This window comes from Plectrocnemia conspersa, unplaced genomic scaffold (genome assembly GCF_051122295.1).
Source record: "Plectrocnemia conspersa isolate PC_06_02 unplaced genomic scaffold, ASM5112229v1 ptg000013l, whole genome shotgun sequence".
NCBI lineage: Eukaryota > Metazoa > Arthropoda > Insecta > Trichoptera > Polycentropodidae > Plectrocnemia > Plectrocnemia conspersa.
The window spans coordinates 11834678-11854364 of record NW_028277177.1 but is presented as its reverse complement, the minus strand read 5'-3'; positions in this window follow the sequence as shown (position 1 = coordinate 11854364).

Genomic DNA, 19687 nt, shown 5'->3' with positions numbered 1-19687 from the left:
CTCGAATATTGTTGTATCTATCAAATTACATTTATAAACAGAATATCGATGTCAAAAGAGTGAAAATTCGTTTTTGGAAAGCCCGTTAGTAAATATATACCATGTTGTTGAAATTTAAATAATTATCTGAGAGCTTCCCTACAGTATATGATATCGTTTTTATTTACAATTAGATAAGAAAAACAACATATCACAAAATAATTTCATTTGCGTGTTTTTCTAGCTTGATACATTACATTATATTATCGAGTATTAGTATATTTTACATTGATTAAAAATTAATGTACCTCTTTAAATTCTTAATCACTTTATAATGCTACCTGTGTCTAATGCGTGTAGTATAGTGAATTTTGCGGTGCATTTAACACTCTGTATGCAATCCGATTATGTCACAGCTCAAGATTAATGACGTGACGTTAACGCGTCACTGGTCGGAAGCTAAGGTATGGTTAACGCAATTACGCTGTATCCCTCTATGTGTGTATGTGTGGTGAAATATACATATTTTCCTCACGTCTCTAACATCTACCGACAAATTCCATCTGCCTTCAATATGTACTGAGAAATGGTGGCTGGTCGCAGATGCCGGAGGTGTACCTACACACCATGCCAGAAAAAGAAACTGTTGCTGTGACGTTTCAATTTGCCGACGAATATTTATTGCCACCTTGTACACTCGAACGGATTCGATGTTGTGGGTAATGGAAAGTAATTTTGAACTATACGCGGATGTAATTTATTGCATGCGATGTGCAATAAATATGTATGCTACGTAAGTAGCAAACCAAGGTCCTAGAAATTAGTTGGTCACAGGTATAAGTCGTTTTATATAAATTTATCTGCCTAAACTATTATCATACCTGAATATTGAATTATTACATTTTCAAATACTATTTTTTATAAATAATATTATAAAATAAAAACAGATACAGCATATCAAAATGCAATTAACATATAATTTTACACATCATCTAAAAAAAATATTTCACTTGAAAATACCTTTCATGTAGAAGTATAAAATAAACGATAACAAAAAATTACAGAAATAGAACTTGTACATTACAATAATTAAATGTACATTTATGAATGTCCAAATTCTACGAAACAATTAAAGCAAACATTGATACGCCAGAGAACGTTTTGCACAAGCTCCGCATAAATAAGTAATTACTTATGGAGCTTCACCCTGTTCTAATTTTATTTTTACAAAAAGCAAATTAATAAATTATTATTATTCTGCAACAATTTTAAAGTCACGTATATTTCGCGCAATTACTATAAATACACAAAGTTCTCGTAGCTTCTTCTAGGTCTAATGTATTAATCGTCTCAAGATCAGCTCTTGATTTTCTCAGTCTCTGCCGATGGTAGGCGCGTCTCCTTTTGCTGCGAGTTCGAATGTACCAAGTCAGGGATATAAAATAAAAGTTCTTGTCAAAAATAAATTGCAAATGGAAGTGAATAATTTGCGCTATATATGTGCTTATATATACTTAATTGATATGGAGGTGGTTTCTTTGCTTTTTCCACTCACCGTTTCGTCCACTCTCGATGCAAAGGCCAATTGCAAAGATTTAGGGGTGTTATTAGATTTTAAATTTCCGTCGTCTTATTTAAGGTTTGAAGGTGCAGATTTGCCAACCCCGCACTTATCCTAGCTGCATTGTAAATGCAATCTATTCCTTTGTGTCGTAAAGACACCGAATGTCTGCTAATCTCTCAGATTTTTGCTCTCACGTTCAAAATTTACTTGTCAGCATAACAATGACATATGTTGGCGTTACATAAAGACTAACGGGCTTTCTATTTATTTCGCTTTTAAAATGCATATGCACCTAGTCCTTTCCTCGTGACTAATGCGTCAGTTTCAATAACATGATGCGCAAACTATTATTTCCAGTCACCCATTTTATTTAAAATTTTGCCACGACACGGTTTTGTGAACGTTGTTAAAATTCTTTGTGAAACTTATAATGATGCATATATATAGCTTGTTAGAGGTATGAATAAAACCAGTTTTATTTATGCATGCGAATATAAATATTTTATTTAAGTAAAGTACTTTTACAATTATTTATACAAATTTAATGTGAGATATACTTTTGCATAGAACTAATAATGTATTTTATGTACAAATCTGTATTTAAAAACATAACCAGTAAATCATTATTATCAATTGTTGATTGCCCAGCAGTCGCTTAGAGACTGAGAGAGTACGCGATCTGCATCGCGTCTCTTGCCACTCCATCTGGTGACTATTGGAGCTGTCTCATGTTCGCCTCTGTTGTCGTCATATAAATGAACATATATTTTGATAGTTTTAGATATTGCGGCCAATGGGGTATGACTTTGCAATCAAAATATACGCCAAAACGCTAGTAACAGTTTATTTTGTTAAATTGTACTACTTACCAAAGCGAAATATTGTCGTGTTGTAAATATGTTATAGACTAAGCGCTGGTGGAAAAGCAATGTTTTGATCTAAGTCTGTTTGACTGGTGTCTCGAATCGTGATTGTCTGCTCTCGATGCGCTTGATCGTCTTCGACCCTCTCATCTCGAATCGAAAGATCTTTTACTATGTAACATAGTAGCAAATCGTTTATATACTTGCTTCGAGGTTCTTCCGGCGAATTACAAAAATGCAGAGATAGGTTGGCTAATTGCATCACTTGTATATTTGACCAAGGAAATATGTGCATTTTTTGAATAAATGAAATTTGCAAGATGAACGCATTCCGAATGTCATTAACGCTAAGATGGTTTATACGCCAGTAGATGCATTGTCTTAGCACGCTTTATGCAAAATGGTAGTTTTTCTAGTCATTATGAGCGTTTAATGGGATCTGTTAAATTACGTAATTGTGGTATTTAATATTATGTTCTTGTTAGTTAGCCTTTTGTTCAAACAAGTTGTTATTTCCTTTTTTACGTTTAAAAGTGTCGTTTAAATGACTTTGGCATGGTAGCTAGATTTGTAATAAAACATTAAAATAATAAATTTAATTGGGAACTAACCTCAAGCTTTGAAATTTTAAAAATATAAAAAAATAATAGACTTCAACTGAATATTATTCAAGTAATTTAAAATAATTAATATTTTTTGCCTGCATTTCAGAAGACGGTTCTTAAATAAATATACCAAAAGAAGCTTGTGGTATTTATGAGTTTATTATTTTAAAATATTTATCTATGACATAGAAACATCAATAATAAAAAAAGCATTCAAAAGTCGAACCGGAGTTAATAAAAATTTCGTTCTCGCTACAATTTTTTTACATAACATAAAATCATATCGGCCTGCGTTTGTCGTTTAAGGCCTCCTCACACTCGCGATATCGTCAAAGAAGCTTTGCAGAAAAAGCCATGAAGATTAAAGCGATCCCGAAACGAGTGTACGGGAAGCTGAAAATTCATTTTTGCACATTCGGATATGTCTGCGTGTGTATGTCGGTTGAAGGGAAACATTCAACCGGAAACTAGATAACGTTAAGTGAATTTTCGCACTGGGAATACGGCTTCCTTGTTCGGAAACCGTTACCTACCACGTAACAGTATTATGTGCCTTCTTTGTCTGCCATCGCTTAATTAGAAATTCGCGCTTCATATTAAAACTCAGTAACTGAGCAAAAATCAGACATGCAATTTTATTATTTTTTATTGCATACTTTTTTACTCAACTTGATTTTTTTTTGTAAAAAATAGGGATGGTGTTTTGTGCAGGGAATATAAAGTGAAGGTTTAAATTTTTCCCATCTATATTGCTGTGTATATAATTAAGATAAAGATTTTTTTAATTGATGTAGCTAGTTTGGTGAGGGAATAAATATTGATCACAATCAGTCGTGAGTTATATTTATATTTATATAGGTATATTGTATTAAGGAATTTTGTGAATATGTTTAAGTTTTTCTTGTTCAGATTTTTCAATAACTTTTCTAATATCAAATTAAATCCGGATACTTTAATATGCGCGGTCCCGTTTAACTTTGATCCCATTTGTAATGGCTTCTCGTTGGTTGCAAAATAAAGATTTTACCTACTTGGTTAATTTTTTTCACTCAAGCTAAGAAGTATTTAAACTAAATTAGTTGTGTTTTTGTTGTAATTTTTTTTATTTTATATTTTTTTATTGCATTTATAGGAAAAACCTATAATTGTGTTTCATAAATTAGCTTAAACGCTGTTTTTTAATCGTATTTAATTAACAGCAGACGTAGATCGTACAAAGGGTTCATTCTTAAGATAAATATCGCCAATAAAAACCATACGCTTTACAGTTCTTTGTCTAACAGTACCTTCGCCAAATCCCAAATTATTATTTCACGCGGCCTGCGCCACTTCATGTTTTGCCTGAACTTTCTTTTTTTTTATATGAAACAACCTCATATAATTTTAATATACACCACATGTAGTAATGTTTATTCAAATTACAAATAATTGATTGTTTTAAAATTGTGTTGATTAAAACTTTACCATAAACAAAATTATATAAGGAAAGAAATAGTATTTAACTAGTACATAATAATTTTAATTAAGTGACACACGCATATTTTTAATGCAATTCTGTGTTCTATCAATTTACCTGCAATTTTTATATTAAGCGCTTTATATTTACATCTAACGCTTAAGACGCTATCCGTAGAAACGATTCGGATTCATTCATATCCTGAGGGGCTGCGAATAGCGCAACCCCTGGATGCATATGAAAATTGAATGTTGCACATGGGGATGATTCAGCTCATGATGTATGTACTACATATTGGCATTTATGTATTATTGGACCCGGGTGCTATCGCGCAAGCCCTCCGGGAAACTATGTAATCATACATATATAAATGAAACTCGAAATTTTTACATATATTTACATATGTACATACATTCCTGTAACCATAATTTATTTATGTATTATAAATCTTTCGTTGCAATATGGCAGGCTTTAGCTTAATACGCTACAATTAAATGAACACAATTAACAACTTCAAAATAAATAGTGAGATAATAGATTGAAATTAAAGTGATATATATTTTATTAATTATAAACAATTATAATTACTAATTAAAATTACTTGAGATCAATAGATGTCAAATTACATGACCTAGTTTGATTCTATTCTAATTATTCAGCACGATATAATTATAAAATCATCCCCTATTCCAATTTACTTGAAAAGATTTAATATGAAAAATATTAAGGGTCAATGTAATTAGGTTATTAAAGTGTTAGTCATTAACTTATATTATTTATCTATCGTTTATTGAAATTATTCACATTTTATTTCATTTCATTTCTTCATTCTTAAATATTTTTCAAACAATCGCATATATTTCATATCTTAAGAACTTTTACATTTGCTATTAATTTTTATTTTGAGAAATATAAAACGTATACGACGTATATTAGATAGGTGTTAATCTCATAATCAGTCACGTAGCAATGAACAGACTGCCCTTTTTGAAATATTGCTCATTTTAAAATCTCGGCTTAAAGCTGATCAAATTATCTTCATAATTGACGTTCAACTCATCTATTGATCGATAGTGCCGTTTAAGACATATTTATGCCTTCACTCTAGAAGTCATAGAAAAAAGAGAAAAATATGCCAAAAATCTAACTCTGGTAATATAAGAAATATATATAAAAAAAACTCTTGAACCCAAATGACCTAAGAATAATTATTATTTAGTATATGAATTAAAAAACCGAATTAATTCATGGAACAGGTGCTCTGATCACTGTGCTCTTTGTAGATATGCATTGCGATATTATTGTATATCTATTCGAATTCACCTCCTACTATTTTAATTTAGTGTTCATTTTAAACATACACTGTAGTCTCTCCACTCAAGATTTTCCACCGAAGTCCGGCTTTTCTTCGTATGTGGTTAAATTGTTTACTTTCGCGCACATGCTACCCCATCCGTGTCCATCCCTATGTGCGAGAACAATAATAAGCTTTGGTGTAAGTTCTTGCACAACTTTGGAAAGTGCATTACACTTGGCAAACATGCAGAGCGTGCAGATCACGTACCACACACAGTGTATGACATAACCGTTGCACCAGCCAGTGTATGTAGTTTCGATAGACTATCGGCAGTTTGGAAATTTATTGTGCACCAAAAGCTCCTTCTGCAGCTGCTAGGCGAGGAAGCGCAGATACGACATTGCTATAGTTGCCGAGGCTCTTGCGGCAAAGCCTTATCTCGAAATGTTTGCCAAATATTCACATAATAGCTTAACGATCCGCCGAAAACGAGATAAGTGAGACTTCGAAGCGAGAGTAGATACTCGAAAACGGTGATGTCACTGTGTTTTGTGATGGTTTTTCTTTCTTCGAAGATGATAAGGCCGCCAATGGGGGATTATAAAATGCACAACAATACAAGCCGAGCGCTTTGTATTTCTTATCTTGTATCTTTGTGTATGAGTGTATCTTAACGTTAAATATACTCTTATATATTATATGATAAATACAGACATACATGTGTCAGCTCAACAATTCACACATATTTGCCAAATCCACTAACAAAGTAATAAAAAATAACTAATATAGCGATAAGAAAATATTTTATTTAAATATATAAGTAAGCATTGTCACTTTAAGGACTTTAAGTGTATTTAATAAATTTTTAAACACCCTTAAAATAATAGCAAATAATAAAACCAAGTTTTAATAAATTTATGGGACTATGATATTAAACAATGTTTCTTAAACTAAATATATTTGTTCATATTTTAAGTTTTCAGGCTACTGAATATATAGAATATAAACTAAAACATATAAATAACTAAATCCTAATTAATAGTTTTTTTTATAAATTTATCATTAGAATATATTTATTGTAATGTTGGTTTCTGCAAATATATATATAAAGGGTTAACGTATTTTACTTAGCACGTTTTTTCATATTGAGCTTAAATATTTAACATTGTAATTTAAAATGAAAAGATTTTTAATTACCAATTTAGGTATTGTATTAGGTATACCAAAAATAAATATAGTATTTACGATAAAAAAAATATCCCGCAAAATAATTTCTACTGCTGTTTGTTTCTTTTTTTTATATATTTTTTTTTCTTCATATACTTTAAATTAATAAAAAAAAAACAATTATATATCCGTATTGATTTACTAATTTAGATTGAATATTTATGTTTTGCATGGCCTTCTAACAATTTTTATATTTTAATAAGTACGTTTATGAGAAATTAGAGATTTGAGATAAAATTATAAACATAAACACAGCCTCGTTTATGTCTCATTTCGAGGATAAACTTTGTAACGTGAGGGCAAACGGTCTCTCGCCGTGCTCAAAGTGACAAGGTAGATAGATACCTATGTATATACCTTATAGCTACGTACATACATCTTGGCTATCCCCGAGGACCATAGCTCTCGTTAGTTGAAATTAATTGCTCAGTGAACTAGTCGGATTTCTTCATACAGCGGTTACGTTCGTTGAGTCAGAGCTTTCACGTGAAGCTTTGATATTTCGCTCCGTATACTTATAACATATAGGGACGATTTTTTCTCGGTAAAAACAGGAAGCGACGCAGCCGAAGGGCGATAATAAAAAGCGCCCGTATATTACGACTTACTTCCTTCGAGTGAACCTTAATGTTTCCTCCGAAGTCGTGCCATGCACTCTGCGAAAGCATCTAAACGTTCAACACTTTCCGTTCTTCGCTCCGGAAAACTGGGGTTACCGTTCCCTCGCACCTGCGACTAACTTTACTTGTCACATTTAACCGAAACTTTTACATATAACGACCACAACCGAGAAATCGAGAGCCAACAACACAGCATTAACGTTATCGCTACTGTTAGTTTCACTTTTTTGCGGGTAAAAAAAATACTGAAAAAATAAACTTGATCATTACCGATTCTTATTCATTACCATTCTTAACTATAGCAATGTCGATTCTTAAGGTACTAATATTTTTCGTTTCATGGTGACTGTCCATCGATTAAGAACTTCGGATCACACCAAAAACATTTTTTGTTGGAACTCTAATACTGTGTTTTCGTCCTTTTAGTGCCCACTCCGCATATTTTTGTTTACATTTACATCTACATATGTCATACTTGGATGATTTGAATCTACAATTTCTGTGTCAATATCATTTATTTTAGTTTTTATTATGTAACTTAAAATATAATTTAAATAAATAAATTCATTCTAACGTGCTTACAATTGAACGTTCGTTGATCAAGTTTTTTGTTTATAAATGAGTCTATCGCTCAAAGAGTAATATATATTGTGATCGGTAGTTGTGCATATTTATTTAAAACTATATAAAATGTCCTGTTTTTATAATGAACATCCTAAAAACGCCACAACACCAGAAAGCATAACACCATAAAGGGCATTAAATATTTTTAGGGTGTCTAATATTTTTAAAATATTAACGATAAAGCTATCTAACGCTTTTGTTAAAATGTTATTACAAACCACTATACATAAAAAACAAAATATTTAAAACATGCATTATGACCACAGAAAGGTTATGGCTTATATTTTCTAAGATGCTAATGAAATATTCTTTATTGTACATTTTTCAAAGAAGCAAATAATAAAAAATGATTTCACTGTTTTTATTTTGAGTATTTAATAAGGCAGCTTTTATCGATTGTATTTTATATTTAAATTTTATCAATAAGCCAATTATAAGCATATATGAGTATGCTTGCCTTTATTAAGACGTGTTCAAAGTGGTGTTCTTGGGCTACCGTTAGTCTCATGGGGCACCCCAAAGACGTAGTTACAACCCGCCAATCGCGGAAATCCCCTTAGACCCTTTATTAACACGTCACGTAGTATAATGCGAGAGCGTCGGAGTTGAAGCAAATTCGTGGAATTTTTTTACTGAAACGATCGATGCGATACGCATTATTAAATAAATAAACCACTTCCCCTAATCCATCTAAAAATATTAAGAATAGATAATAACTAACACATAGGTGTATTTGTAAACATACCAAAGTAGCAATACAAAATAAATCTTTCTAAAATTTGCTATTTAAAAAAAAAATGACAAATATTTTAAGCCAAGTTATTAATTGGAGAGATTCTAAGCATAATTATATATGTATTTTACTTAATAGTCAATATATATTCAATTTTGTTGTTTATGCAAAGATTCATATATTTCCTACTACAGTTCGGATCATTGCTCATAATAATAAAATAACATTTTATCTGCGAAAAACTTATCTGTAAATTCAGCAAAATAAATTTCGCAGCACAGAAATAAGTTTTGTTTAACATTGGCATATTTTATATTACATATCAAAGCCTAACGATAATTTCCAATTTATGAAAAGGAAATAGCAACGCGTTTTGACAAAAGACCTAATAAAAATAAACGAATACTTTAAATCACAATTGGGTTACAACAAGTAACTTTTTAACTTTCGAATATTCGTAATTTTTTTCTTGGTTTTTACCGATATATTTTTACTTAAACAATTAATGAAAAAAAAATATTGACAGTAAAATATTATTTAATTAAAAAATATTATTAATTAATATAAAATATTTTAATAAATCAATAATTACTTTCATAATCTTTAAACTTATCAAATTTTATAAAATTTTCTGTGTGAAGTACTGATCAGTGATGGGGGCAAAAAAATGCCTAATTTATTATTACATTTTTTTAAACCACCAGAATTTAATTCCCCAAAATTGATGGAACATTTTATTGAATGTTTTGTACATACAATAGTTAATAATGCTTACTACATATTTTATATACGCTAAGATTGGATCTGTATCGGTGTTTTTTTTTTGTGCGAATTTTCATTAATTAATAAATTAACTGAAATCAAATCTTTGCGTCTTGAAACAACAATTACAAAAACGTAACACGAACTTCACAAAAATTTGCGACGCACAATTTTTTAAGATAAGCGTTAAACGATAATAAAGGGTGGGCCTGTCCAACATTTTGTTTTGTTAGCAATCGCCAGATTGCCCATCTTGACCGTTTTACTTTTATTGCATAAACATTTTTCGTTGGTGTATTCAAGAAAAGATGCAATTGGTCCGCCAATATCTTTTGAGACCTGACATTTCAGGTAGTTATAGTTCTCGGTCGCGTCCACTGTTCTTGTCTGTAAAGTCTAGAACTGGAGTACTTGTCAACTCTTCCGTGGCAAAGGCCGTTTGTCTGCTCAATACTGTGCATAGAGATATTGCTATTTTTTCGTGCACATATGAAGTTTTGGTTCAATTCGTGTAGGGCAATGCATACTTTTTGTGGTGATTTGTGTCTGTTATTTTATCTTGTTTTCGTGTTTTTACTTATATATGTATGAGTGTATGTTTGTGTATGTGGATATGAATCTGTATGCATGCATATATATTTGTATGTATTTTAAAAATTGTAATATATTTTATACTTTAGGCAATCGTGACGCATTGGGTTTACCTGTCAGATCACGATGGTTAAAATTTTAATAAGTAAATAAATTTCCACTCCCACCACCTGATAATTGCATCTACATTTACATATATAAGTAGTATTTTATATACATATATATTTATCAATAAACTATTACTAGCTCTTTTGGCGCTGATTTTGTCTGCAAAGTTACACCCTTTCGGTCAAAAATATCAGCCGCGATTAAAGGGTTATAATTCAAAAATTCAGATCACAATGGATAATTAAAGCAATTCTATAAAATTATAATTATTCACGAGTTTTAATTTAGAGCATAAACGTCGTAATTTAATAGCAAGAATAGATAATTCGGCTTTTACTATAGTGCATAAATTTGCCATTAGATCTAAAATAACCACGCAATCCAATACTTCACTGCATAATGTTGTGTGGCGCTTATTCTGTTTTTAATAAATTTACTTTCAAAGATCCGTGTTTTAAGAGAAAATATCGATTAAAGAGCCGCTCTTTAAACCAACATGAACTTTCTCTATACGAAAAGGAACTCTATTTATAATATTTAATTTATATTTAGGAGATAATATTTCCTGTTGGTGATAAATATACTTATTGGTATTCCAGTCCATACTCTTTACCAGTAAGGTAAACTTTCAGTTATGAATTACTTTACAAAAAGTAGTATATTCATAATATAATACATTTTTTATAATTATTTTTTTTATTTCAAATTATTTTTTGATTAATACTTATTTACTTTTCTATTTGAAAGTAGTATATTATCATTCCATTTCATTCTCAAATGAGTATAAATATTTAAAGAATCTAGGTTTGCGCCTCAGTCTAAGATAATGATGCAGGAAACAAATAGTATATATAATATAATATGTATATGTACATAGTACATACATATGTATGTATATGTATACATAATTCCTCATTTATTTATTATTTTATGTTGTTAAACCGCTTTTGATGTTTACTTTTGTGTTTGTAACAAATTATAACAAAATAGTACAAATTATTAATAAATAAAGGTAAGTAAATTAATTTGTTTTTAACTATATATGTATGTATGTATGTATATCGTCCTAACTTATAGTCTATTTGAGCTAACAGAGAGTTAATAGGATTTTATAGTTATCGGCACATAAAGAGTAAAAGCTCTCGTTTAAGGACAGCACTTTTACAGGCAATAACGCATGTCTTCGAATGAAGCAGGACTCGGGCGTGTTTCAGAATACACTTTAAAGAAGAAATCCTCTAAAAGAGTCGTTCGGTGAGCAAATAACAGATGGCGCTACATTACACTGAATAACGATCGAGAGCAGCCGGATATTGGTAAAGTTCGACAGAAGTAAGACCGACTTTTCTACTCTTCGGGATCGATAGCGGACTACTTTGACTGTTCCTTAGCACAATACCTTGGGGCAACTAAAGAAAATGATCAATCGATAATTTTATATTTAAGGTGAAAGCGCAATTTGGCGCGTAAGTATTGTAATATCTTCGAGGCAGCAATATCGGAGCATGAAAGCGATATTATAAGTCTTCGGGTAAGTAGGCGAGGCAAACTCAATATCTGGCAAGATATTACGTTAATCCGATCAGGCATCGTTAAATATCGCATAAACGTCATATTACGTGAGACGTTAATAGTCATTGAATTCGATAACGTATATAAAACGCTTTTTCGAATTTCGGGAAAGCGTTCCCCGCAAACCCGATTCTATGGTAATTATCCTTATAGGAGACGCTGACTAATGACTATTGAATACGACTTTTGCTTTACGGCTCCTCGAGAGATAAATTGAATTTACATTGGCTTCCCCGTTAGGTTTGATAGCTATTCCGAAGGGATTCAAACGGCTAATAAAAAAAGCGCTGAAAGCTTTATTGCCCCGGAGACTATTTTTGAAAAGCTTTGATTTACGCGCTTATAAAAGTTGGGCTCATTTGCGTTTAAGACCACCTGTGTGTGTATGTGTGTCGGATGAGACTTTTTTCTTGTCGAGGATATAGCGCAAGTTTTGCATGCTGAACGTTTTAGCAAAGTTGTTTGAGCTCGGACCGAGAGCCGTTTAGGGTAAAGTGGTAGAAAAAGTTTATCCAGCGCCATCGGTTACTTATTGACGTGTGCTAGAGATTTGCAAATTAAACATAAACATTTTGAGTTGGCAACCGTGGGGACTGTGGCAATAAAACTGACTAATTTTGGTCGGCAATTTGCAAAGTTTCCAAAAGGTGTTTGGCTTATTTCCAAAACAACGTGGGTTCAACAGACGATTGGGGTGTGATTTATTGTCACTACATGTGAAAATGGAAGCTATCGTATTTCAAGCCTTTGTATTTTTTTTAATATAGTAATATTATTCTATAAAACATTTGCTCTGAAAAATATTAGATCCAGAAAATGTATATTTAAGATTATTATAAATAAATCTCAAATATTTTTTTTATGTTAATTTTAATGTAAAATGTTTTTTGTGTATATTATATAATAAAAAAATGTCTTAATAGAATATATTATAAAATATGTAGTGATTTTACTTTTCATATACATATGTAAATACAGAGTAAAAATATATTTTAATTATTATTTAAAAATCAAAATGCCTGTATCAAATTAAAAAAATAAATATTTAATTGTGAAAAATAGTTTCGTGTACTTATTTATATAGCTTTTATCTATAGTAATACTTTTCTATGTACAAATATTTTGTATGTATTATCTTTCCTTAACCCAAATTTTTTAGTTAGTAGGGTATTTTAAATTTCCAGAAGTGTTTATATAAATTAAACACTTTAGGAAATTCAATTCTCAAAGGCATCGTAGACGACCCTTTGCTGCTCGAGCAGCACCAAATGTGGACTCCGGAAGGCGGTTATAGTTCTTGGTCGCGTCCACTGTTCTTGCCTGTAAAGTCTAGGACTGAAGCACTTGCCAATTCTTCTCTGGCAAAGGCCGTTCGTCTGCTCAATACTGTGCATAGAGATAATGACATTTTCCCGTGCACATATGGGGTTTGGACTTTGTTGGTTTTTGTGTCTGTTCTTTTATCTTATTTTCGTGATTTTACTTACATGCGTATGTGTGTGTGTATGCGTATATGAATTTGTATGTATGCATACAAATATGTGTATATGTTTGTATAATACAGTGGTTCTTAACCTTTTCAAAGTCACGGTGCACTTTTCATCGTGGGAAAAAGTGGCGGTGCACCAAAATTAAGAGGTCGCAAAAAATATGTGGACATCATTTTTATTACATATTTAAAAAAAATAATACCTAGTTACATACAAAATTACATACAATTTTTTTACATATTTTTTTAAGTTAAATTATATAAAAAAGTTTAATAATGAAAATAAATTAAGTTAGTTAATTTTGCCCTAGAAACAATTTTATATTTATACGCGTTTTATTAAAAATATTTATATTAATATTTGAAGGTGCTCTTTGGGTGGCAAATATAAATGGTGCATTTCCTCCCCTTCGTTTACCCAAAATGACGTCCCTGCTTAATATAATAGAATTTATATGATCAATCAAAAATTACTTAATGTGATACCTGAGCTTGTTGGCTTTTGCAGATATCAGAAATATTAGGTCGAATATTTGATATAGTTACCCTCAATTCAACGTCTAAATTTTTTTCTCTGTCTTTTTCGTTTTTTAGTTTTCAAATTAGTTACTGTTGAGAAACCAAGCTCACACAAATATGATGTTGACAACTTTAACAAAATTTTCAATGCCTTCATGTAAAGAACTGGATATTCCTCTTGGACAGAAATCCAAAAGTCCTTCATGGTCATTTCGAAAAATTTCATTTTTAGAGTACGATCAGTCGACAATGAGACTAATTCTTCTTCTTCGGCGTATGAAAATCCATAACACGATGTATCAATCGTAGCAAATGGATTTCGTATCCAGTCATAATTTTCTCCCTCGGGATTGTTTTCGTTAAGTGAAGGAAACATATCTACTTTTTTTTTTAATATTCAATTTTTCCAAAGAGTTATTTTTTTCCGAAATCCTGTCAATTTGTCAATGGATGTCAAAAAATTTTCGTTTTTTCCTTGAATGTTTGTGGTAACGTTATTTAAATAATTAAAAATATTTGCTAAATATGCCACTTTAGCATACCTATCATTATTCTGAAGACATTTTACCAAATCATCCATACCTTCATATCGAAAAAAAAATTAACAATTCATTCTTAAGTTCTACGAATCGGCAAAAACCTCCTGACTTCAGTGTAAAAAAGCAAACACTTGTACTTAGCTTCCATAGAAATGCAAAGTTTTTTTAAAAATGCGTGTTTTTAAAGGTCTTGATTTTATAAAATTCACCATATTTACACCTTGATCTAGTACAGGATTTAGTGCGGCTGGTAATGTTTTCGAAACTAAAGATTCTCTATGTAAAAAACAGTGCGTAGATATAATATTAGGTTTTCTTGTCTTTGCAAGGGTTACAAATCCTTTAAATGAGCCTATCATTGAAGGAGCACCATCCGTACAAATTCCTACACATAACTCCCATGATATTTTAAATTGTTCTAAATATGAAGAAATAAGATCAAAAGCATCTTGTCCTGTCGTATGCTCAGTAAGTTCTTTGCAGCATAGATATTGATTCACTATTTTGTTTTCATTTTTGAAAAGAACGAATCTTAGTATTTGTTCCTTACCGCTAATGTCAGTAGATTCGTCGACTTGTAAAACAAAATATCGCTTGGAAAGTTTATCGTTAACTGTTTTCTCAATATCGTCCGACATATTTAAAATTCTTTTTTTTTATTTTATCGTTTGAAAGAGGAATTTTCATAATTTTCTTTTTTGCTTCATCACCAAACATAATTATTCCTATTTTCCAACATGCAGGTAAAATTAGAGACTCTGCTACAGTATGTGGTTTTAATTGTACAGCAATCAATTCAGCAATCTTGTATGACGCCAGTTGTGCCTTATCGGAAGTTTTAACAATTTTTTCAAAAGATTTCGCTTGTTTATTTTGCATGTTTAACAATCTTTTGAAGTAATCTTTACTTTTTGATGCAAGATCGGCGTGCTTCGTAGTGAAGTGGCAATTTAACTTGTCAGGATACATCGCGCTATTGGATAGTTTTTCTCCACATACAACACATAGTGGAATGTGATATCCTTCCTCATTGATGCTAGTAAAACCGAAACGTAAATATTCTTCAGAATACTGTCGATTAATTTTTTTTATTTTACTGGATGTATTTTCTTTTGTATGAGACGTATGATGTCTAGTAACATCGTCACTACTTCTTCCACTTGTACTCCCAGTGTCGTTAATATTTTGGTCTGATTCACAATTTCGTTTGGTAATAAATTTAACCATAATGGGGTATCGCAACTATAATAAAATATAGATTGATTGAAACATTAAGATTTTACTATTTTGCGGATTTTTCGTTTTTACTAATTTTCTCGCGGTGCACTTGCAATAGGCTCGCGGTGCACTGGTGCACCGCGGTGCACCGGTTAAGAACCACTGGTATAATATATCATTTAAAATTGTAATATATTTTATATTTTTAGCGATCTTGACGCATTAGGTTACCCTGTCAGGTCACAATGGTCATAATTTTAATAAATATATTTTCTAGAACATAACAAAACATTAAATACTGATTTTTTTTAATAAATTTCCGCTTTTTATAATTTATTTATATTTATATAAGTGAATCTACACAATTAAACTATTTTATTGTAGTAATCTAGAATTTCTGGTGCAAAAACAGTTCAATATATCAAATTACAATAGGCGAAACTAATACAATTACACAAACAATTTATAAATATTAAAGAAATTGAAATCAAACTTTTTATTATTATATTATTTAAGCGAATACATATAATATTCATTGAGTCAATATTTTTAATTCAGTTTTAATTCTCGATCGATATTTCAGTAAAACAAACCATAATATTTATCTGTATAATTGATTATTTTAATTATCTAAAGGAATTAAAAAAATATTAAAATCAGCATTAAATTATTCTTGATTAGTTACAAACTAAGTACAAGCAAAATCTAATTTATGCACATTTAAGCTTCTTAGGAAAGCTTGCATAGTGTTGATAAATATAATACGAATGTATATACTAAATGAAAATTTATATATATTATATACATAATTTATTTAATAAACGTCATTAAGTTTGCATTTTATTTATTTTATTGTCAAGCTTATAATACGTCAAATATTTAAACTTTTTTTGAAAAACTTTAGTCATTTTTAAAAAAACTAGTTAATAAATATTTAAATTACCAGTCTTTTTCACAGCAACCTTTAATCAATAAAATAGATTTTTTAGTTTAAAGTATTATTCGGTATTATCTTATAGTTAAATTAGGTATGTTTTAGTTAGATACTTTTATCGATCCCTTTAAAAAAATATATTCATACCAAATTCCTTCAAAAAAATATATTCATACCAAATTCCTTCAAAAAAATATATTCATACATAAAAATGTATTATATTTGTTCTTATTTGGATTTTAATAAATTGATTATTAAATTTTACACAAAAAATCTATTACATTCCAAAAAGTAGGATTTTTATATAAGAAAAAAATTGTCTCATATTTTTAAAGATATCATATTTCTATCTTGAAGTACATGACACAACTTATCAGCATTAATGGTCTTTGCACGTTTTGTAAAGAAACATTAAATCACGCCTTTTGCAGACCGCCAAAGTGATACAAAATATTTTGCGGATAAAAACTAAGCTTTCACATTTATTTTAGCTGTACGCCCTTCGTTACTCAACAAATATGACATCATCTTAATAGCGTCACATATTTATATAATTTATTAATTTAACTCGGCTAAATTAGTTATTAATTTAAATTATTAATCAATAATGTAGTCGAGGTATATATATACATATATACTTATAGTACAAAAATAACACATCCTACCAGATAAACGTTCAAAATTGCGGATCGTTCACTTGCGGGAGCAAGCGTCGTTTTAATTAAAGCCGCTTGTGAAAAGTGAGAAAACGAGTTACATTAAAATTTCCGAGGCCAGAAATAGAAGTGTATTCCATTTCCTCGTCATTTCCGCTAACGTTTCCTCGGCATTAATTCGATAGACGAGATTGTCAGAGAGACTCTTCTATCTTTGCCTCGGATTTAATCTGCATTTTAATACTTTCGTTCCTTTGCTCTCGATTCTTGGTTTAATTGCCGTTTAATTACGAATTTCACTCTTAATTTTAAAATCTTATAAAATATATGGGGAATTTATATTGGACTTTTTGAAAGTATGATACGAGCTTTCGCTGATATAAGACCAAATGTTGTTTCAGTTGCACATAAAGTGTTGTATGTTGTGGCAGTGCGGCCAGCTAGGTCATCTGTTACTGTAATCAACTTGCACAATTTATTAAGTCTGCTCTAATATATAGTTTCTGCTGTAGCTTAGGAGAGGAACAAGCTTCTGCTATCACGCTATATGAATAATGTCGTGTTAAGCGACGAGTTTGTGTGGACGCGAAAATGACCCGATAAATAATAAAAGTATATAAATTACAGCGCTTATTTGCTGTTTGTTGTATTGAAATAAATGTCTTGTTTATCATACCGTAATCTATTCAATTAAAAGTACTCTATTGTATTCGATGATTATAAGATACAATACCTTTATATTATTGATATGATAGATGTTTTAAAATTATAAAAATAATAAATCAAATTCATAAGAAGATAATTAATTAGGTTAATTAAAATACACACCTTTAGAAAAAATATTTATTATATGTTACCAATATAGTATTTTATTGATAATAAATTCATATCAATATATCTTTGGGTTAGTTAAATGGAATTAATAATGAATATACTCATACGAGCTGAATAAAAAATGCAATCTAAATGAAACCTGAATTGTTATGAATACTTAACTCGGGAATACTTTAGAGTATTATGAAACGAATATGTATAATGTATAAAAATAAAATTGGAATTCTCTTATATACGAGTAATATGCCGCTGAGATATGGGTGCACGCGTTTCATATAAATTTTAATTTAAAAATAAACTCTAGAAATACTTGCAACCCATTCGATTCCAATGACGATAAAACATATTATTTATTTAATAATTTATATTTTTAATCCAAATTAATAAAAAATTATTACTTTGTCAGTAATAGAATCAAATGTTATTTTAAATAACTTACAATGTTATATTTTATTTATTTTTTATTTATTAACAACATATTTTAACTAAATGATACACGTTTAAATTGAATTATGTGAAATACTTAATTCATGAAAATCTTTGTAAGCAAATTTATTCCATGTTGTTGAATTAGCTCTTTTGAATACGTAACGGGAGTTTGTAACCAAATACAAGCGTATATATAATACATTCATATATACATGCTATATATATATTATACAATTTTTTTTATTTATATCTATTATTCAGTTATGAAATATATGACTTTAAATGTATCACTAAGCTCAAAAGAAAATCGATTTGTATGTAAATAGTTACATACAACATTTATAAAAACATAATATATAGCTAACAAATGATTATTATTTATCTAATAACTAATTACATATTTATTATGATATATAATTTTTTTACTGTTACTTGTTTTTTATGGTTTAATATGTTATATTGCCATACCTTATTCAACTTTTTTTGGATTGATTGTCTTCGAGTTAATAGGCTTACAGTATTTTTAGTGTTGACATCTGTAGAGATCTAGCGATCTGTCTATAATAGCATGTCATCTGTATATCCAAACACCTGACTAAAATAACTTTTAAATGCTTTAAAATATAAAAATATATAGTAAGGTAATGCATAACTCCTATGTACATTTTAATATTTGGCGCAGATGGAAGATCTGATTAGTTGTCTATCGATCGAAAGTTTTGTGGGGGTTTTAACTACCAAGAAAATTTGTTATAAATTCTAATGCCTGAACTACACTCTCTGGAAGTTGGTCAAGGTTGGCCAAGGACGAAGAATATAGTGAGTTACTTCGGTCGAGCTTGGTTCTGCCCGTTCTAAAATCCCTCGGAAGTTGTCCGATACTACCGAGAACAGGAGGTAAAGTGGGAGTAATTCAGTCGACTTGGCCAGCTGCGAGCACTTCCGAACATTGTCGACAAAAGGACCGAAGTCGGAGCTGCTCTTTCGAGCGCAAGCGGTGAGATACTTCCCCTTTCGCTCTCTCGCATGTTAAGTGACGACAGTGAAAAAGATAATGATATGGTGTCT